Source organism: Pelodiscus sinensis, chromosome 13 (genome assembly GCF_049634645.1).
Source record: "Pelodiscus sinensis isolate JC-2024 chromosome 13, ASM4963464v1, whole genome shotgun sequence".
NCBI classification, from domain to species: Eukaryota; Metazoa; Chordata; order Testudines; family Trionychidae; genus Pelodiscus; species Pelodiscus sinensis.
The window spans coordinates 21,808,992-21,831,400 of NC_134723.1; the positions used below are offsets into that span (position 1 = coordinate 21,808,992).

The 22,409-nt window shown below is 46.2% G+C and overlaps 1 long non-coding RNA gene across 3 annotated transcripts; it reads left to right on the forward strand.

The window, feature by feature from the left end:
- Nucleotides 1–140: 140 nt before the first annotated feature.
- Nucleotides 141–20,880, forward strand: LOC106732167 (uncharacterized). 3 transcript variants are annotated; one of them, XR_012906879.1, is made up of 5 exons: nt 141–281; nt 3,565–3,720; nt 4,820–4,973; nt 15,475–15,608; nt 20,501–20,880. It is a non-coding gene; the product is annotated as an uncharacterized LOC106732167 (long non-coding RNA). The 3 variants fall into 3 exon arrangements; XR_012906880.1 differs by having other exon boundaries at nt 15,500–15,608; XR_003089780.2 differs by lacking the exon at nt 4,820–4,973 and having other exon boundaries at nt 20,501–20,876.
- Nucleotides 20,881–22,409: the final 1,529 nt, after the last annotated feature.

Sequence of the window (22,409 nt, forward strand, 5' to 3'; positions counted from 1 at the left end):
GGCCGGGGCTCTTCAATGCAACTTCGGCTGGTTTCCCTTCGCCCTGTAGTGGAGCTGCTGCTCCGCCCAGCCGCGGCGCTCTGCTCCAGCAGAGCTGTTCTGCGGGGCGCTGGGAGTAGTGTGAGCCGCCAGTCGGAGCGAGCAGCTGCGCTCCGGGTTTCAGCCTCCTGAATCTGCCCGGCCAGTCGCTCTCTGTCTGGCTCCTCGAACAGCGGGTGGGGTGCGCCGTTGGCACAGAGCGCCAGGATGAAGAGAAGCAGGAGGGGCGTCAATCAAAAGCGGTTCGTAATAAAATCCACCGAACTATTTCCTAGTTATCACAACACAGCGGGGCTTTACCATGCTGGTGCGCACGTGTGTCATGCACATGCCTGTGGCTGGAGAACTCTTGCATTGCGCGCACGCACACACGCTGAAGGGCACGCGCTTGAATCATTTGTGCAATCGTGCACGGGGCGCGTTCATTGCACACGAACACACCAAAGCGCACACATTTCGTGTGCAAACGCGCGGTTCTACTTTCACCCAGTATAAATGCATGGCTTATACTAAACCACATGCGCAACACTTATGATCGTGTGTGTACAGTTTATATTTAATGGAGCGTGCTTGCTGGGTATAAAGATGTATGAAGTTACAGCACATTTGTGTGCACCTGTGGAGCTCTAACTATGCCTGTACAGAGAAATGCACACACATCTAGATAACTATACCTATGCACCCTGTTTACATGGCCTCAGAGATTTACGTCCATAAAATACAGCGTCCATGCTTCCTAACCTGTAGATAAATGCATTCTCCATATTACACGCAGGATTTCTCTGTCAACAGTGTATCAGAAAATGTGTACAAAAAAGGGGGGGCTTTATTTCTAGGGCATGATGGGGGAGAACAACAAAACCTACAAATAGGACTTAAGATCTGCATCAAATCTTCATCCTCACCCTGATATATTTTGCATTCTCACACTTGATTGATTCCTTTTCTCTGATCTGCTGACAAATAGTAAGGCAATAATTAGCAGAGCTGGATGGAAGGGGGGATGTTTATGAAAATCTTCATTTTTGTTTTTCACTGAAGATTTGTTTTCATTATCACCAGCTTTAATAATTAAGATGCCTTTCTACCTGGAGACTCTACCCACCTTTCAGTTTACAGCTAAGAAAACTGAGTATCATGATACCGTCTAACAAAGGAGTTTGCTTCTATCCGTTTTTCACAGTCTTGGCATCATCTGAAGAGTGCAGAGATATTTAGGTCCAGGCAATAAGCATGTCTTTTATAATCCACTACTCTGTATGTGAACTAACTCTCTGTCTCTCTCTGTCATGTACGCACAGGCACATGTGTACACACTATTTGTGTACATCATGAAAAAAGACTTGAGCCTCTGGTTTCTGATCACTTGCAGCTTCTCACTTCCTTGTAAGCACCATTGCCAAGTTCGTGCATCTCTCTGATTATATGATAAGTGAGAGGTGTTCAATGTAAGTGCATAAAAAGAGTCATGTTAATTTGAACTCCTCCAGAGATACAGGGAGTGAAGTGTCAAATACCAATGCATGCCAAACAGGCAGTGGGGAGAAGGAGATTGTAAGGAAAGAAGGGCATTCCTACTTTTGAAACCATACTGACAGGCAATAGAGGGTAACCATAAAATAGATACAAATAAAAGTTGGCGATGTCCTTTATAGGCCCTCAGTAGCTCTCTATAACATACAGTCAACAAGTGTCAGAGGGGTAGCCGTGTTGGTCTGTAACTTTAGCGTCCCTGCTGTGGTGAATGTGCACAGAGACATAGAATGGGGTGACTTAAATCTATACTCTTACTGCCCTGCTTCTATGTACTTCTAACAGTCAGCAGTTGTACACACATATGCGTGTCTCATTTCCCACTCCCAGGCCAGATTCTGCTGTATCCATCCATGTACTCCTGAGCCTTCAATGAGATTAGCAGGGTTACCTGCACAGGAAGGTGTTATGTAGCTGGAGAAAGGGGATATGACTCTTTTCCCCACAGTTTTCGTGGCCTGCTGCTGCATTCTGCTTAGGTCCCAGCGGCTGGCTGTGAACAATCCCGGGACCGACACAATACATCGATATACAGCAAGCATCAAACATAGTGTGAGGAGGGAAAAATGCTGCGTTTCCTGTTACTTTCATGTAATAGGGCTTGGTCAAGTTGTTACTCCTTGGTTTTACTGATCTTTTTCTTCATTATATCACCCTCCTCTATCCTTTATTTCACATCTGGCCAGTTCCCATTGGGACCCGCCATCTCTCTAGCATGGCTTCTGCTCCTTAACTATAATTATAAATGTCTTCTAAACTCTCTCATCATTCCTCTGGTGGACTCTGCAAGTCAACTATTCACCTGCCCTCCAATTCCTGTTCATCTCAGGCCAAAGTGCAGACACACAGGCAAAAAAAAAGCTTCACTTGCAGCAAAAAGGAACCACTAGCTGAGCAAAGGGGAGGCAGGCAAAGACGGGAAGAAGAAAAAGAAGACATTTTAAAAAGCACTATTAGGTTAAAAATAAAAGCAAGTCTAAGTTCCCTATTAACATACTAGATGATCAACAACCATGCAGGTTTTTTCTGGTGTAGTCTCAACTGCGATAAACTGTATTTTTGAAGCTGCAGTTACTAGAATCATGTGAATAGATGAGGCACTCAGCTTTCATTTTAAAAAATCTAGTCCACATAGTTGCTGAGAAAAGCTTGAAAAATGTGTCTCCAGTGAATCCTACATGCTGAAAACCAGAAGACAAATTACAAGAACTAAATTTTGTATTGTTATCAACTTAAATTTCAAACCAGCCTCATGAGTTTTGGAGGGATGACTCATGATTTTTTTAACATTTGTGGTCGGCAGTAAATCAAATGAAAAGTTTTAACTATTTTAAAACAAAAACATGTCAGTATGTACAATATTTTAACTCTTTAAATCTCTATTATATACAAATCTAAATTGTTGTCCTCAACTTCCCAAAGATATTGTTTTTGTTGTGTTTTGTTTTAATGGAATTTTAATTAGGCAGTAGCCATACAAGTGTGTTACTTCCTTGTATCAATTATCAAGCTTCAGATTAATAGCCAATAGTCAATTTGCAATTTAACAAAAGTCAATACTAGAATAGAAATATTTAGCTAAAATTGCTGCAGGGTCTGGTGATGTGAAGCTCTCTTTGAAGCTATGTCTACGTTATTGGGATTTTCCAGGATACCAGTATCCTGGAAAAACTCCACCATATCCAGAGGGTGCATCTGCTCTTCCACTTTTTTTTTGTGAGGAAGAAGGGCTCTTTCAAAAGAGGAGACTTTTCTGAAATTTGGCTCAGTGTAGATAGGCCAAATTTCAGAAAAGCCTCTTCCAAAAAAACTATCGGAAAAAGATATGCAAATTGCAGAGTGCAGTTTGCGTACCTTTTTCCAATAGATCATTGTAGTGTAGACATAGCCAGAGAGACAGATGTATTATTGATGCTGGGCTGATATCTAAAAGATGAGCCTTTATTTCTTGTTAATTGCTCTGTCACTGGAATCTATTTTATTCTATTCTAGTTATCAAATAAATCCATACTTCCTACTCTCTTATGTCTGATCCTGAATAAATGAAGTCATTTGGAGCATTTGCCATTGTCTTCAATAGCGACAAGAACAAACTCTTAGGATTGAAAGCTCTTATTCCAATCTTCCACCACTTTGAATCCTTGTAAAGTAAGTAATGCTGTATTTTGTGTTTGTTACACTTTCTATAAAGGCCACTTTTTATTGTTCTGGAACTACTGACAGTCCCTTCCAATCTCTAGAGGGAGCTCTAGAGCCGTGGTCCCCAACACGGTGCCCGCGGGCGCCATGGCGCCCGCAGGGGCATTTCCATGCACCCGCCAGGTGCTCGGGGCTGGCCTGGCTCCGGGCGCATGGCGGGGGGAGTGCTGGCTCCGGGCGCGTGGCGCATGGCGGGGGGAGCGTCGGCCCCGGGCGCGTGGCGCTGGCGGGGGGAGCGCCGGCCCCGGGAGCGAAGTGCATGGTGGGGGGGAGCACCAGCCCCAGGCGCGCGGCGCATGGCAGAGGGAGCGCCGGCCCCGGGCGTGCGGCGCATGGCAGGGGGAGCGCCGGCCCCGGGCATGCAGCTATGGGAGGGGGCCGCCCCAGGGCATGCGGCTATGGGGGGGCCGCCCCCGGGGCGCAAGTGTCCCCGCCCCCTGGCGCCCGGCGGGCGAACGGCCACACCCCCTGGCGCCCGACAACCTCGAAAGGTTGGGGACCACTGCTCTAGAGGGCCAGCCTGTTCAATAGCTAAGAGGAACTGTCAATAGTAAGGGGGAGTGGAGGGTAGACAGAGACCTGTACTGACATATCAGCCAGTATGACCTCTTGCTCTGGATTTGAGGGCTGTGTGTATCCCAAAATGTGATCAACCATCATGAATTAATAAAATAAGACACAATGTAGTACTGGGTTAATTTGAAAGCCAGCTTTTAGAGGCAATGCCAAAAGTAGATGGCAGTTTCTGCTAATTACAAATTTAAAAAATCAACAAATAAAAGTAAAAAAAATTAAGTAAACAAAAAGCTTTAAATATAAGGGCCTTTAATACACAAGTATTATAATTAAAATTATTAACATGTTTGCTAATAGTTTATTAAACATTTTAAAAATAATACTGTAATATGGGTCACTGTAACCTATGTGTTTGTAAAATTAGTCATAATAACTAAGGGTATGTCTACACTGTAGTGTTTTTCCAGAAAAATGACCATTTTTCTGGAAAAACTATACTTAAATCCACACTGATATTGTGTTCTTTCAACAGACAGTCGAAAGAACAGAGGGGTTTTCCCGACAGTGGTAAACCTCTTTCTACGAGGAAGAAGCCTTTCTCTGAAAAGGCTTTTTAGGAAAAATGCACATGTGGATGCAGAAGAGGGAGTTCTTTCGAAAGAAGAGGACTCCAGGAAATAACACAGGTGCCCTGGTGGCCGCTCTGTCCATACTAATCACAACTTAAATGTGAGATAGCATCCAATCAATGTGGACGCTATCTTTAAAAAAAGCACATTGCTTTTTCGATGCACTTTTGCTGTGTGGATGTTCTCTTTTGAAAAAAGATCTCTTCTGGAAAAGCTTCTTCCAAAAGAAGCATGCAGTCTAGACATAGCCTGATATAGTGTACTTTAAAGTAGTTCTCTGAAGCCATCCCAAGCAAAGTTTTTCCTGACTGAGCAGCTGCCACTGCATACCTGCTAATCGCTCAGTCCTGTATCAGATTTTAGGCAAACATTTGGAATGTTCTAAACCTATTGCTTATGGCTATGTGTGCTTACATCTAACCAATTTCCATATTAGATAAAGTACAGTTACATGCAGGGATGTCCTTAGGATTTATGGTGGTCTATGCAGTACAGGCAGTCCCCGGATTACGTACAAGATAGGGACTGTAGGTTTGTTCTTAAGTTGAATTTGTATGTAAGTCGGAACTGGTACATATTATAGGGGAAACTCTAGCCAAACATTTCTCCAGAGCTCAGTTTTATTCTCCCACGCCTCACTTCCCTCAGTCCTTTATTCTCAAGCTGAGGTGTCTGCTGGGAAAAGCCGCTCCGCGTCTCTTTGGTCTGCTGCGGGGGGGCGCTAGCTTCGTGTCTCCCTGGTCTGCTGGGGGGAAGCAGCTAGTGCGGGGTTGCCTCACCCCGTTTGTAAGTAGGGATCCGATGTAAGTCGGATCCATGTAACCCGGGGACTGCCTGTACTATTAAACAGGTGTCCCTATACCCAACAACAGCCAGGGGTGGGAGGAGATTGATGAAATATTTTAATAGATGTGGTTTTATAATCTCCAGCAACACTTCAATGAAATATTTTTAAAGTTTTAACGAAGGTCTTGTAGATTAACACAGTAAATTCAGAAAGTGGCAGTTTATATTTGAGGTTGGCAAATGCTTGTTAAATTGCTTCATTACCACTTGAATGACTCTTTCACTGTTCAATGTCTGCTAATAGGTCTGGCACAGTTTTTCACTTTTAAGTTAATTAGATCCTCTCTTGAGGAAGAAGAACCACAGAACAGAGGTAGGAAGAGGAAGGTGGGTAGAAATTAAGACCCACTGGTGCCCCAAATTCTTGGGTATCCGATGCAGTTGCAAATTCTGCATATGGGTAAGGATGGAGCTGATTACTTGCATTAATTTTCATCAGATAGAATTTAATGATTTAGTCATGGGAGATGGGTATAAGACAGGGGTGGGCAAAAGGGCCTCTGTGGTCTGGATCCGGCCTGCCAAGTGGGTGGACCCAGCTCGAGGAGGCCCTGCTCCTCCCCCGCCTGCAAGCCAATTAGGGCATGAGGGCATGGGAGACCCCGAAGCCGGACTAGGTAGTTTGAATTAAAGCTCCTAATTTGAATTACCATTAAACCTCCTTGCAAGAGGAATAACGGTAGTTCAAATTAGGAGCTTTAATTTGAACTACCTAGTCCGTGCCACGTGTATCCGCGGGCAGGTAGTTCGAACTATGGGCATTTAAAAATGGTGCCCGCCCGGGAACATGCAAATGAAACCCAGGATATTTAAATCCCGGGCTTCATTTTCAAGTTCGAATGCCTACATTAGCCACCCTAGTTCGAACTAGGGTGGCAGTGTAGACATACCCTCAGATATGTTCTTACCCTCTTCCAGTGTTGTGTCTATGCAGGTAGTAGGAACTTGAAGGCTGCTATCAAATCCCCCCTCACTCTTCGCTTCTGTAGACTAAACAGATCCAACTCCTTCAGCCTCTCCTCACAGGCCATATGCTCTAGCCCCCTAATCATTTTGGTCGCCCTCCACTGGACCCTCTCCAATGCATCCACAACCTTTTTGTAGTGGGGGGCCCAGAACTGGACACAGTACTCCAGATGTGGCCTCACATGAGCCAAATAAAGGGGAATATTCACATCCGTGGATCTGCTGGCAATGCTCCTCCTAATATGCCATTAACCTTCTTGGCTACAACTTAGTCCGTGGCTACACAGCAGGCAGTTATTTTGAAATAATGTTGAAATACTGTCAAGCTGGAGGACTTCTTACTCCAACTCCTGTAACCCTCATTGTATGTGGAGTAAGGGAAGTCAGAGGAAGAGTGCTCTGTTTCGAAATAAGTGCTATGTAGATCCTCCCAGCTATTTTGAAATAAGATACACAATTGATGTAGCTCCATTTGTGTAGCTTATTTCGAGTTAAGCTCTACTGTGTAGATGTACCCTTAGTGAATTACAAAGCCTTGTTAGGCCCATAGCATTTAGATTTTACACAATAATTTTCTAGATTAAATAGGTCTGGGTGTTGCTTCCTAGTAACAGTTTGCATCCTCATTTATACTGATTGCAAATTACAGTGCTTTAGTTTCTACACTAACATTATTTGGGACACCCTTTCTTGTCCTATCAACTATGCTTAATTACCCCCTTAGGTTTACCTCTTTATATGAATTGTGCCTGTTATAGTGTGATTTAGTAGTGGAATCTTAGCGTTTAAATACTACAGGGTCAGATTCTGATACTTTTACTCACAGTGCATGTCTACACTATGAAATTATTTCAAAATAACTACATTCATCTTAATAACTCTCAGTTTTACAAAATTGAAATAGCGTGTCCCCACTACAGGGAAGCCTCGAAATTAGTCTGAGGCAGGTTTTTTAATATGAACGTACTATCTCGACTAAGAGCCCCAGGGAGTACTGGTGAGTAATTCATTCAGATTGCTCTGGGGAGTAGTTATTTTGAAATAGAGGCACTAGAGTATCCACATAATGCTATTTTGAAACAACTATTTTGAAATTAGCATTGTTCCCCGAGGAAAACAGGAGTACAGATTTCGAAATAAGATGCCCATTATTTCAAAATAACAGGCTTGGTAGTGTGGATGCTCTGCATATAAATTTGACTTAAGGGGGGTTATTTCAAAATAACGCCCTAGTGTAGACTAGGATATACTGAATAATACCTCACTCCACAAGCAATCCCATTTTTTCCAAGGGAACCTCTTATCTTTGAGATACTAGTCAGAAAGAGCAGGGATTAAAATCTGTCTCTTAGGGTATGTCTACACTACAGCGCTAATTCGAACTAACTTAGTTCGAATTAGTTAATTCGAACTAAGCTAATTCGAACTAGCACATCCAGACTAAAAAACTAGTTCGAATTAGCGTTTTGCTAATTCGAACTAGTGCGTCCACACTGATTGGACGCAGGGGCTCATTTAAGGGCACCTGAAACTGGTTCTGGCAGGGCATCAGGTCAGTAGTTGCTTTGTGTGGCTGCTGTCTGAGGCTATCTGAGGCTCGTGCTTAAAGGGACCCCCCCTGGACAGCCGGTTCTCAGCTTTTCCGCTTGCTTTCCTACCTCGCCGAGGGACAGCAAAGCATTTGACTCTGTGCCCGTCTGTGTCGGTGCTTCCCTTTGGGGATGCCGCCGCAGGTGGCAACATGGAGCCAGAGCTTGCCCTGCACCTTCTGGTGCACTTTGTGGACTTGCTGCTGCAATCCTGCCAGCAATGGCTAGAGGCTGCCTGGCATCACCTGGTGCATGTCAGCCCCCTGCCTCTCCGCCTGGCCGCCCTGGGGGCCATGGAGGAGCTGCGGCGGCGCCCAGACGTCGGCGTGCCCCGCCGCATTGGCGTCTGGACACCAGCAGCGACTGGTGGGACCGCATCGTCCTGGAGCGGTGGGGAGACCAACAGTGGACCCAGAACTTTAGGATGAAGAGGGACACCTTCCTGGAGCTCTGCGAGTGGCTCGCCCCTGCTCTGCGCAGAAGAGACACTCGCAGGAAGCGTGTGGCACATCCCCCTCCAGAAGCGTGTGGCCATCGCCCTCTGGAAGCTCTCCACGCCGGACAGCTACCGATCCGTCGGGAACCAGTTCGGCGTGGGGAGATCCACCGTCGGAGCGGTGCTCATGGAGGTACGGCACTCGTCGGCCACTGGACCGGGGGGGAGGAGGGCTGCAAGAAGGTGATGGGCCGCCCCAGGGAAAACGGGGGGAGGGGGAGAAGGAGGCGAAAGTGCCCCGCACCGGAAGGGCCGGTCTCTCCCGGCCGTACTACTCGCCGCCCAGGGTGGTTCCTTCCGGGAGTGGGGCACGGGGCATTGCCAGGGCACGAACACTCCCAGCCACCCGGGCACCCCACTGATTTGCGCTTTGCTGTGTCTCTCCGCAGGTGGTCAAGGCCATCAACCGGGTGCTGCTCCGCAGAGTGGTCCGCCTCGCCGACCCGGACGCTGTCATCCGGGGTTTCAGCGCCCTGGGCTTCCCCAACTGCAGGGGGGCCATCGACGGGACGCACATACCCATCCGTGCCCCGGAACACCAAGCCTCCCGGTACATCAACCACAAGGGGTACTTCTCCGTGCTCCTGCAGGCCGTGTGTGACCACTGGAGACAGTTCACGGACATTAATGTGGGCTGGTCCGGTAAGGCACACGATGAACGTGTGTACCGCAACTCCTCCGTGTGCCAGCGGCTGCAGGACGGGACCTTCTTCCCCGACCGCCACATCAGGGTCGGGGATGTGGACATGCCTGTCTGCCTGGTGGGGGATGCGGCCTACGCCCTACAGCTGTGGCTGATGAAGCCCTACACGGGGCACCTCAATCCGTCCCGCCAGGCCTTCAATGCCAGGCTGACCAGGGCCCGCATCGTGGTGGAGGGGGCCTTCGGGCGACTGAAAGCCCGCTTTCGATGCCTCCTCACCCGTCTCGTCCTCGCCAAGCACAATATCCCTCCCGTGGTGGCAGCATGTTGTGTGCTCCACAATTTGTGTGAGAGAAAGGGGGAGGCTTTCCTGCCAGCCTGGATGGCTGAGGCTGACCGCATGGCTGGCCACTACGGTCAACCTCGCACCGCCGCCGTCTGGATCTGGGAAGCCCATCGGGGGGGGCCGTCTGGATCCGGGAAGCCCTGCGGGAGAGCTTCCTGGTGGAGGAGGAGGACTGAACTCTCCCTGCATGCCCCAATGGGGCCTTCTTCCACCCTCCCCCCCTTCCCCTTTTTCCTCCCTAGCCCCCCTTTCTAATGTCAAATAAAGACACCTGTTTTGCCAACAAAAATCTCTTTTTATTTAACATAAGTGGGGTGGAGGGAGGGAGGTAGGAGGGTGGGAGAGGGGAGGGGGGACACCTGGGAGGAGGGAGCTGGAAGGGGAGGAAAGGGAGGAAGGGAATGGAAAGCTCAGGGGTGGGGGTCAGTGTGCCTCTCCGGTCTTGCAGCACTGCGGGTGCGGGGGGAATGAGCGTGGAGGGTGGGGCAGGAGGGATGGGGGAGCAGGGGCAGGAGGAGGTGGGAACCAGTCGAGCAGGCCCTGGAGGTGGCCTCTGAGGGCATGGCCCTGCTCCTCCAGCGCCTCCAAGCTCCGCTGGCGCAGCCGCAGGTCCTTCTAGGCCCAGTGGTCCTGGGTGCGGAGTTGGTGGTCCATGAACTGGAGGTGCCGCCGCTGGTAGTCCTCCTGGTTTCTGGCTCTCCTGCTTGCCGGGCGCGGGCAGCTGTTGCAGGCGGGGTGGTGCGCCCTGCAGTCCCAGGTGCTGCGGCTGTGGTGAAACAAGAGCAGCAGTCAATTATCCCTGGGGCCCAGGTGGGTGAAACCCAGCCCCCCTCTGCAAGGCCAGGGCCCCTGCATGACACCCAGCTGCTGCTCTATGGTGGACAAGGGCCAGGCGCACGGTCCCTGGGCTCCCTCTCCCCCAAATCCCCCGTACACCTAAGGAGGGCATGATGGTACTCACATGTGGAGGCCTCCCTGGCCTCTGACGACACAGGCGATCGGCTCTTGGGGGTCCTGGGTCCTGGCAGGCTGCCGGCAGGCTCCTGGCTCTCGGCGTCCTCCTCCTCCTCCTCCGTGTCACTGAGTGGTCCTTCTGCCCCGGGGTCGATGACCACCCTGGAGGCAGGGACGGCGTGAGCCCCCAGAATGCGGTCCAGAGCCAGAAAGTGGGGGCAGGCCTGCGGGTCAGCCCCTGGCAGGCAGGCCCGGGAGTAGGACTGCCACAGGTCCTTTATTTTGCAGTGGACCTGCTCCCTGCTGCGGTGGTGGCCTCTGGCGGCCAGGCTGGCAGCCATGCGGCCGTAGATGGCCGCGTTCCTGTGGCTAGTGCGGAGATCGTGGACATTGGAGGCTTCCCCCCAAACCTGGATGAGGACCACGATCTGCGCACTAGACCACATGGGCGCCCGCCTCTTGCGGCCCCGGGCAGGCTCCTTGGAGCCGACAGGCTGGTCCCGAGAAGAGGGGGAGGGCTGGGGGCATCGGGTGGCTGGCTTATGGGGTGTCAGGTGCAGGGTCTGCTGGCACGGTGCTGGCAGGCTTGCAACTGGCACAAACACTGTAGCCAGCCCGTGCCCCTTTAAGGGGTCCGGGGCCGGGAGGGGGGCAGTAGAGTTTGCCTGGTGTTGGCCAGAGTGGCCAGCAGGGCAAGCTGGGAAGGGCTAGCCTCCCACTAGTTTGAACTAAAGTGCTACACAGCCCTTTAGTTCGAACTAGTAAGTTCGAACTAGGCGTTAGTCCTCGTGAAATGAGGTTTACCTAGTTCGAACTAAGCGCTCCGCTAGTTCGAATTAAGTTCGAACTAGCGGAGCGCTAGTGTAGCGCCTATCAAAGTTAATTCGAACTAACGTCCGTTAGTTCTAATTAACTTTGTAGTGTAGACATACCCTTAGTGATTTGTTCTATGGGTATGTCTACACTACAAAGTTAATTCGAACTAACGGACGTTTGTTCGAATTAACTTTGATAGGCGCTACACAAGCGCTCCGCTAGTTCGAACTTAATTCGAACTAGCGGAGCGCTTCGTTCGAACTAGTTAAACCTCATTCTACGAGGACTAAGTCTAGTTCGAACTTACTAGTTTGAATTAAGGGGTGTGTAGCCCCTTAATTCGAACTAGTGGGAGGCTAGCCCTCCCCAGGTTTCCCTGGTGGCCACTCTGGCCAACACCAGGGAAACTCTACTGCCCCCCGCCTGGCCCCAGACCCCTTAAAGGGGCACGGGCTGGCTACGATGCCCGTGCCAGGTGCAAGCCTGCCAGCACCCAGCCAGCAGACCCTGCACCTGGCACGGCTCGAGCCAGCCACCCGATGCCCCCCAGCCCTCCCCCTCTTCCCGGGACCAGGCTGGCAGCTCCTGGGAGCTTGCCCAGGACTGCAAGAGGCGGGCACCCGCCTGGTCTAGTGCGGACATCGTGGACCTCGTCCATGACCTCCGCACTAGGCACAGGAAAGTGGCCGTCTAGGGCAGGAGAGCTGCCAGCCTGGCCACCCAGGAACAGGTGTGCATGAAAATCAAGGTGGTCCACTGAGACCCCTGACCCTGAGCCCTGATCTTACAATGGCCGTACTGGGTCAGACCAAAGGTCCATCTAGCCCAGTAGCCTGTCTGCTGACAGTGGCGAACCCTAGGGACCCTGGAGGGGATGGACTGAAGACAGTGACCAAGCCATTTGTCTCGTTCCATCCCTCTCCAGCCTTCCACAAACTTTGGGCGGGGACACCACTCCTACCCCCTGGCTAATCGCACTCCATGGACCCAACCTCCATGACTTTATCTCACTTCTCTTTAAACTCTGTTCTAGTTGTAGCCTTCACAGCCTCCTGCAGCAAGGAGTTCCACAGGTTGACTCTTTGCTTTGTGAAGAACAACTTTCTGTTACTAGTTTGAAGACTGCTACCCATTCCTTTCCTTTGGTGTCCTCTAGTCCTTCTATTATGGGAACTAATGAAGAACTTTTCTGTATGCACCCTCTCCACCCCACTCATGCTTTTATAGACCTCTATCATATCCCCCCTCCATCTCCTCTTTTGTAAGCTGAAAAGTCCCAGTCTGTTTAGTCTCTCTTCATATGGGACCTGTTCCAAACCCCTCATCATTTTAGTTGCCCTCCCCTCTGCCACCCTCTCTCTTCCCCTCTCCCACCTCCTTTTCCCAGTCTCTCCCAGTTTTGTTCAATAAAGAGAGATTCTATTTTTGAACACAATTGTACTTTATTTTGTACATAATAGGAAGGGTAAGTGGAAGGAGGTGCTAGGGAAGGGTAAGTGAAAGGACGTGAGGGAGGAATGGGGTACGAGCCCCCGATGGGGAGGACTGGCTCTGCGGGCTTCTGGAGGTGGAAGCTCTCCTGCAGCCCCCCAGTTGCCCCTTCTCCCCAGATGGCAGCCTGCGGCAAGTGCAGCCGGTCTGATGGCCGAGTTCTGTGATGTGCCCAGTGTGGGTTCTCCGGGCAATCCAAGCCAGGACTGCTTTGCAAGCAGGGCACCCCTGAGAACTGTCTGTGGGGTGGGGGTCGGGTCCCTTTAAGCACAGCCCTCGGCTAGCCTGAGACAGCAGCTCCACGCTCTAAGTCCTCATCTGATGCCCTGCCGGCACTGCTTCCGGCCATCCTTAACCCCGGTTCAGGGTCCACTCTGTGTGGACATGCTAGTTCGAATTAGCTTAGTTCGAATTAACTAATTCGAACTAAGTTAGTTCGAATTAGCACTGTAGTGTAGACATACCCTCAGTAAATACCATAGGGAGATAGATATTAAAAAAAAAAAAAAACTATTTTGTCTGGGCTAAAGAATGACAGACAATAAATCTGGGTTGGTTACAGGCTCTTGAATGCAAATGCCATAGAAAATTATCAGACCTCTTGAGCTGACAGTCTTAACACAGACTGTAAATATTATTGCATACAATTGCAATGTCGTTTCAACATCTCACCCAACCGTCTGGACAACAGATTTTGCTTGCCTATTTCATATTAAAGTGCTATGTTTGTACAAACCTCTGCAAAACTTGTATTTGTCACTGTGGTTAGACTTTAAAATGTGCCTTCCTTTTCATGTTTTAGATTTTATTTTTGGGATTCCAGTAACTTATGATTACTGCATATAAAAAAATAAAAAAAGTCCACATTCTCCTCACTTGAACCTGAAACAACAAATCATATGCATATGCTTAATTTTAAACAGGTGAATGGATTATAGTTGCTTACATGCTTTACCCGACTGGGGCATAGGATATGTAAAGCCCATTGAAATCAGTAGAAAGGCTTCCATCAATTTCAGTAGGCTTTGAGGCTATGTCTACACTACAGACTTCTTGCGCAATAAGCTTTTTGAGCAAGAGATCTTCTGCAAAAACTTCTTGCTCAAAAGCGCGTCCACATGGCAAAAGCGCATTGAAAAAGTAATATGCTTTTGTGCAGGAGAGCATCCAGACTGCATGGACGCTCTCTCAAAAGGAAACTCTGATTGCTATTTACAGAATGGCCATCGAGGCACCTGTGCTTTTTTCGATTGCCTCTTTTTGCGCAAAAAAACCCTGTTCCCCGTCCACACACACACCTTTTTGCACAAGAACTCTTGCACAAAAAGAAGTTATTCCTCATAGAAAGAGGAATACCTATACTGGAAAAAACCCTCTGTTCTTTGGTTTTACTTGCGCAAAACCGCACTTAAGGTGTGGATTCTCTGCAGGTTTTTGCACAAAAACTCTGCAGTGTAGACCTCGCCAAGTCTGGTTGATCCCCACTGCACAAGCAAAGCAAAACAAAAAAAGAGTATTGGAAGCATGCATTGATATGGGTCTAAACTAAGTGCAGGTAGACAGACATGTGCTAGCTCTGCTTAAACTAGTGTGCTAAAAATAGCAGTGTGGCCACAGTGACATGTGGCAGCTTCTGCAAGAGGCCTCCATATATAGCTGAGTTGTTGGGCTGGACAGCACTTAGATGGCTAGCTTGAGATTTTTGGCCCATGCCACCACAGAGCTATTTTTTGCATGCTAGTTTGAGGAGAGCTAGTGTGTGTATCTATCACACTTAGAGCTGCTGTGGAGGCATACCCTAAGTGGGAGGAGAAGTAAACCAGTGAGTGTTGTTTTCGTTTTAAACTGAATCCTGCAGGAAGGGAGCTAAAACTTTCTTCCCTTAATGTGTATTCACCTATTGAAATTAAAGTGTACTCATTCAGGGTACCTCTATAATGCGGAGTTATTTTGGGATACTTGTAGCTCATTTGGCTTCCTGGTCTGCTCCTAGGATCCACTGCACCATACATGGAACTTGTAGCAAAGTCACAATTTCCTCATTACTGATCAATGGACTGTTTCAAAGCCCACTGTAGTCAACACAAATATTCATGTTTAAGTCCATGCACACAGTTTCAGGCCTCAAATTTATTACCTCCTATACAATTAAGGATTCAGTTTGATTAACAGGTTTGCAAAGACATTCTCAAATGTTAAGAAAATCTCTAAATAGTTCAGGAATATCTCAAACACAGTTAAGAAAAGTGTTCTGAATGCAGTACACATTCCAGAGATAATGTAGAAAGCACTGACATTATAAAAATGGAAAGATATATTAAAGGATGTTTCAGATTTGCAGTTCATTTTCCAACAATCTCAATTCACTAATTAAAGAACAGTCAAACACAAAATTTGTTGCTTTCCTATAGGAACATTCCATTCCCATTTTTTCAGATGGGAAAACTGAAGCACGGAATGGCAATGTGAGTTGCTAAAGATCACAGGACAAGGCACTGGCAGCGGTGGGAGTAGAATCTACCTCTCCTGACTCCAATCTTGTGTTGTAAGTATAAAGTTTTGCCAATTATGGGTATGTTAAAGTGGCTATGGTTGGAAAAAATAGTAGCAAAAATGTTATCAGACAATTTCATATTTCTTTGTCCTCAGTCAATTCTATAGCTAGCTTGCTCAGGATTTTTTTGATTACCTTGCCAGTTCAGATAGATAGAGAAAATTAAGCCATATTACCTCAACTTCATACACCATCCTCCAATATTACTGACAATATTGTCAATAATACATGAGGTAAAGGGGAACTCAGCTTTCTTTTCCACAGCTGTACTCGCTCCCTGGCTGCACTGAAAGCAGTAAATACTTGTGTTTGTCAGTAAAGTACATATGACTCAAAATACAAAGTGAACTGTCCCAAAAAGCTAATTTTACTGTCCTCTTTTCCTGATTCTGAATCCACTTTAAAGGCCATGAAATGTTTTGGATCTTAAAAGCATGCTGGCCACTTGAATATAATATTTTTAAAATCCAAGTATCTGATATAACAGCCTCTAATTAGTGTTTCCTGATTGCATATGTGTACATCCTTTTAAAAAAAGGGCCTTTTGGGATCCTTGATTGATGTTTATGATCAAGGATTTAATCGTGTGCCACTGATGTCTTTGGGAATTTTGCCACTGACTTCAGTGGGAGAATGATCAAACCCCAAGGGAGAACTAAGTAACTGTCTAATGTTTTGATTCTGAATCACTGAAACCAATTGGCATTTTGCCATTGATTTCAGTGGCTGTAGAATCAGATTATATGAAGCAAAAACACTGAAAAGTCCTGATCCAGAAAAGCACTTAAGCATGTGTTTAACTTTAAATATGTTAATAGTCCCATTGAAATATAGGAATGCCCAAATACTTAAAGTTAAGCGTATGCTTAAGTGCTTGATGGGATTAGGGCCAAAATGACTATTCATAAACTGATGTTAACTAGTGAAGAAACTGGAAAAAGAGAAAAATAGACTTTAGACTTTTTTTCTGCTAACTTCTTTCAGTTTAGAACATTCTGAGTGTTATTTGAAACTAGAGTAAGTGATTTTCAGGTTGATCATTAACATTTCATTTAGGATTACCCATCTAGCATTGACAATAAACTGGTGCTGCTTCAGTTTTTAGAAGAAATTCAGCACCATGTACTCTGTGAAAGTGCAAGTTCAATTAAGTCCACTTGGAGCTTGATTTTTACCATTATGCTGCAGGCTGATTCTATGTGGAACTTCACAGGGATCTGTTTCTGAGAGGTAGCCATGTTAGCCTGTTTCAGCAAAAACAAGGAGTCTGGTGATGGCTTCACCTTAAAGACTAACAATTTAATTGTGGCATAAGCCACAGATGTGTGAAGTGAAAGAAAAAGAAACAGATAGTAGGTTTAGAGATGGGAGTGTTACATCAGAGCTAATTCAATCAGGGAAGATGTGGCTAAGAAGGTAAGAATATTACAAGCGGAAAAGACCCTTCAAAAACAGACTGCAACATGAAGCTGCTGAATGGGAATTCATATACAAATTTAACACCAACAAAATGGGTCTGAATAGGGACTGGAAATGGCTTTCTCATTTCAATAATTAAGTTTCCTCTTTAGGCATTTTCACCTTCTTAGCTGCGCCCTCCTTGATTGAATTAGCTCTGATGTAACACTCCCATCTCTGCTATCTGTTTCTTTTTCTTTTGCTTCATGCATCTGAGCAAGTGAGTTGCAACTCATGAAAGCTTATACCATAATACAATAATTAGCCTTTCAAGTGCTACCACCACCAAACTCCTTGCTTTCACAGGGATAAAATCCCAAACTGCTTGCTCCCAAAACAGGTCCTTGCCACTTATGCTGAAGAATCTCCATGAACTGCTCTTAGAAAAGGGTTCATGATATACAGTTTAGCAGTTCTGATTCCATCCATGAGAGGCCTGTGGTACACATCAACAACACATCGACCAGTTGACCATAATATTATTTGGGTTGTATTAATTCCCCAATGCACTGTGCAGCTGCTTGTGATGCAGCTGCAGAAGTGATGAAGAATTTCCTTTCTGACATTCCATAATGTTCAGATTAATAAGCCTTTTACAGTGCAAGAAGGAATCCTTCCAAAGGTGCACGTAAAACAATTCCCAGTTTTCAAACAGAATCTAGAGCACAGACATCTCACACTGTCTGGTGCACATACAGTTTAACGAACCAGAGGCATTTTTCTTTTTTTAATGAGTCAGACATTCCTAGACTGCTTTGTGCTGCACAGAACTAATGATTCCCCAAGATTTTGAAAAGTTGGACAATTTGTAGCAGTATGTGAACTTTTACTACTCCTGCCTCATGAGATATTAATGTGTTGCTCTCATAGATGGGTGAAGATGCTTTTAAAACTTGCCTCTCTAAACAGATGTTTTAAAACATTTTCATTTTATCTATTTTAATTCTTGAAAATAGAATTTTCATGCTTTGTTTTTTATTTTTATTTTTTGCTCAGTATGTTATCTTTCTTCTGTTTTAGGATTATAGGCTATTGTATTTTCTCTTGTCTTCCATTCAGTTGTGTTCCCCTGCTCATCCCCTTACTATTCCTCTCTCAAATATGTCCTTACCCTCTTCCAGTCTTGTGTCTATGCAAATAGTAGGAACTTAAAAAGGCTACGGTCTTGTGTATACTAGAAAATGTTAGCAAAAATACTCTCCCTTTCCCTTGCTGGGAGTAGCACGAAGGGGAATGATCCAATATGAGACCTTAGGTACATACTTAGGCTTCTAGCTTCCCATAATTCCTGCCACCATGGCCAGACTTCTATTTTTAGCATCCTAGCAATCAGAGCTAGTGTAGATATGTCTGCCTTCTAGTCTTAGTGTAGACGTATTTAGTGTAGACAAGGCTTTCACAATTTTTATCACCCTGCATATTACATTAGTGCGGGAGATAGAATCTAAGGTCTAAAAGAGTGAACAGTGGAAGAAGGAAAAGGTCCTAAATAGGTTTAATTGACCAGATAATAAGAATGCCAGGAGCCTACAGAACATGCTCTACAACTACATTAATGCTTCCAGCAAATACAGCTAGCAATTCAGCAAGAGTGGTGGTACATCCGTGCAAATTTTGTTAAAAATTTCCTTTTGTAGACACAGCTTTAAGGGTCAACCCAGGCATTTGTCTGCAGCCCCATCACATCTGAAGCACAGGGCGGCCTATGCCAGTTGGTTTTTATTCACTATTCCACACTTGGTTGTTGAAGGTTCTTTCATCAGCTCCTCACAGGCCAAGTGCAGAAGCTACACAATCACTTTTTGCCCAGCTTTTCACTTACAGCTTGATCCAAAGTGCACTGTCATCAATGTCAGACTTGCCATTGACTTCCGTGAGCACTGGTCAAGTCTAGGGAGTTGGATGCTGAAAGACTTCTACCTTAGGGTTACCATATTTGAACTTTCCAAAAAGAGGACACTCCTGAGAGAGAGAGTATCTGTATCAGTATCTACCAACTTATGTTGTATTCATGTGTTATATAGTATAACTCTATTCTATTCCTCAATGACCCACAAGAACTTTTTCCACATAAGGAGAGGGAATTAATTCAGGGTCATCTCACTCTGGCTGACATTGGCAGAGCACTTTGACAGTGGTTAGTTTGCTCTACACCAGAAGTAGGGTTTCCAACCCTCCAAGACTGGCCCGGAGTCTCCAGGAATGAAAAAATGATTTTTAATTAAAATGTATATCATGTGATAAAATCTCCCAAAGAACATCCAACCAAAATTGGCAATCCTAACCTGAATTGTCGGGAGAGTCAGGGGCCACATGGCCTTTGCCAAGTACCAACAGACAGGGCAACTACTTGGTTGCCTAGCAACCAAGTGCAGTCTTTCAGCCGGGAAAAAAAGCAGAGTGTTATTGTCTTTTAAACTCCTTTATTAGCACATTTTGAAACAAATGTTCATCTTTTAGCCAAACACTAAATGTAGCAGCTGTGTTTGGTAAATTTTCCTGGAATAGATACAACCGCTTGAAATTCTCTTTCTTCTTTTTTTCTTCCCCTTTAAATTTAATTCTGTCATCTCCACAGAACTGTCAATGTATTTTATTTCCTGTTTAATTTCAGACCAGATTTCCAAAAGAACTCAGTATAGCCATCTAAAATGAGCTGAACACTTTTGAAAATTTGGCCACTTCATTAACAATGGGGGCTGTTGGAGGCTGAGCACTTGAGACAAATCGGCCTTTCATTTTTGATGAAACCTACATATCTGTCATTTAGAGTGCTTGCCGCAGCCACATGTTCAGTAGAACATTGAGTGTTGGAGAAATGGAATATGGAGACTGTCACTTTTAAGTCATCATTTACATCTGATACAAGCCAGTAGTAACATCGGATACTTTTTACCATCTGATGGCTGTTCCATGACCTGTGTAAAATAGGTTTTATATTATTTCAGTTTCTGGACAGCACAATTGTCCACATACTGTTGGCAGTTGATGGCCTAATGGGGAGTAATGTTAGCAGAGAGACCAAAGATTGAGGTTGAAATACAGGCTCTACTGAAGTCAATGGAACTTTTGCTCATGAGTATGGAGACTGAACCATTGTCTGACATGGCGACCCCATAGGACTGCATGAAGCACATCAGAGGGGAAAAGAAAGGATTGCTGTGAGAAAGTTTGTATGGCTATTGCTTGTTGATATTCACACAAAGAAGCAGCATAACTGCCTTTTAAACTGCCTTTATTGATGTTGCCAACAGTAGCCTCATTTTGGTTGGTTTCACTCTCCTTTAATATGCATCAGAGGATGGATTAAAATCTTGATTCTGCTACTGTTTGGAGATTTTTCAACATTTATAAAGGGAATTTCCTCCTGATGAAAGGTACAGGCTTGGCAGATGCCCTGAATGAATCTTTTTATTTTTCCACAGAACAAGCATGCAACAGGCAGTGCCAGGACAAGCTTCTGTTACACCATCCTGCCAATGTGCTTCAAGCTAGACCTGGATTGACCACCCCTTTCTTTTCCCGCAAAAAACAAACAAACAAAAAAAAAACCGTAAAGCAGACGCATTCCCTGGATACGGCAGAGTTTGAAAAACCCCATAGTCTAGACATAGCCATGGCCATATACTGGGAACCTGTGATAAGGATTTTACCTTGAACCAAGTCTACCTGGTTACGTTTCAATTTGTTTTTTTCTTTCTCTTGTACCCATTTCTTCCTTTATCCCTGATATTTGATGTCATCTAACATCATGTCTTCTATTGTTAATAAAATTTTATATTTTTAATCTGAACCAATCCAGTACTGTGCTTAAACTAAAGTGTTTGATAACTCTAGTTAAAGCAGCTAATAGTTAAATATTGACTCTTCTCAGGTGCAATGGATCTTTAATCTCTGAACTTCCCAGGATAGGGCTGGACAATGGAGAACACACATTTTGGAGAAAATCTGGAACTGGGAGAGTGTTGGGATCACCTTGCAAATTGTAACCACAACTGGTGGAATCCAGAGTGTCCCTAGGAGGCACAGAGCCTGGGACAACCTACCCCCTGCCTTATGTCAGGCCCTACCTCTGCTTCATGCACCAAGCCCCCCTCTACATCATACCTGACCTTCCTCTTCATACCCCTGCTCTGCCCCCCAACCCCATTACACCCATTCCCTCAAACTGCTTCCCAGAGTAATGCAACCCCAGGGTTTAATGGAGGGCCTGATGCCATCAGTAGGGATCAGACCCCCCAGCACTCACCACAGCGGTGGGAAGTAGAGTGACCTGGTCTCAGTCATCTGCACTCCTCCAAGTCTGGCTCCACGTTGCTCTGCTTTCCTCCACCACAATGAAGCAGAGTGATCTGACTGGGTGATGCAGGAGCAGAGTGGCCCAGGGATGTGAGTGTAAGGGCGGGTCCTGCCCCTGCTGCCCTCAGTTCTCTAGGGTTCCACAGAGCACAGAGTGTCTGCTCCAAACCATCCAATGGACAGAGTGGCTCTGGCTACTGAGATCAGAGTTGCTGAAACAGTGCTTTGGCTATACACAGACATTCAGGGTGTGATGTGCATTTTGGTAGGTTGTGAGTGGCCCAGTTTGGGAGCTATATCAGTAAAGCATTGTGAGACTCCCCAATGTGTGGAGCAGGTGGTGACACAACCTCTCATTGGTCTGGATTGCACCTTAAAATGTGACAGAACCACCAAACTCATGTCATGTAAGCCCCTGTACAGGCAATGTATGTGATTCTTGGTCACTAGCAACCTAGGCAGGAATCATACCAGTAAATTAGAGGAGAAAGACTTGCCTGTTTACTTTGTAAATGTGTCTTCAGACTAGCTGGACATAAAAAGTCCTTTCTATCAGAAATCAAACAGAGTGCCACTGAAACTATATGTTCTTCTTTTTTACTAAAATTTAATGTAACCCTTCTGCCAGGTAGTGCTGGCAACAGCCAGGGCCAGGTTCAATATCTTGGGGTCCCTTTTCATCCATCTTGCACAGAACTGGCTCGAGCCCCCACCCAGTGGCCTGGGAAAATCACACACCCCGGGTGCCTCTGAGAGACAATGCTTCCCCACTCACAAGCACAGAGACTGAGGGTGGAAAATAAACTTTTAATGAAAGAGAAAGAGAAGTAGAGTGGCATTAACTTGGAAAAATACCATAACCAGAGTTCATAACCAACCCATGAGTAGCCGTCCCAGCTCAAATGGATTGAGCGATGTCCATTGCCTCTCAGACTCACTAGTCCAACAATGTAACGGTCACATTCACCTACCCAAACTTTCTCGATATCCCACTTCAAACACTCTACTTACAGCTCTGTCCAGTCAGTATGGACC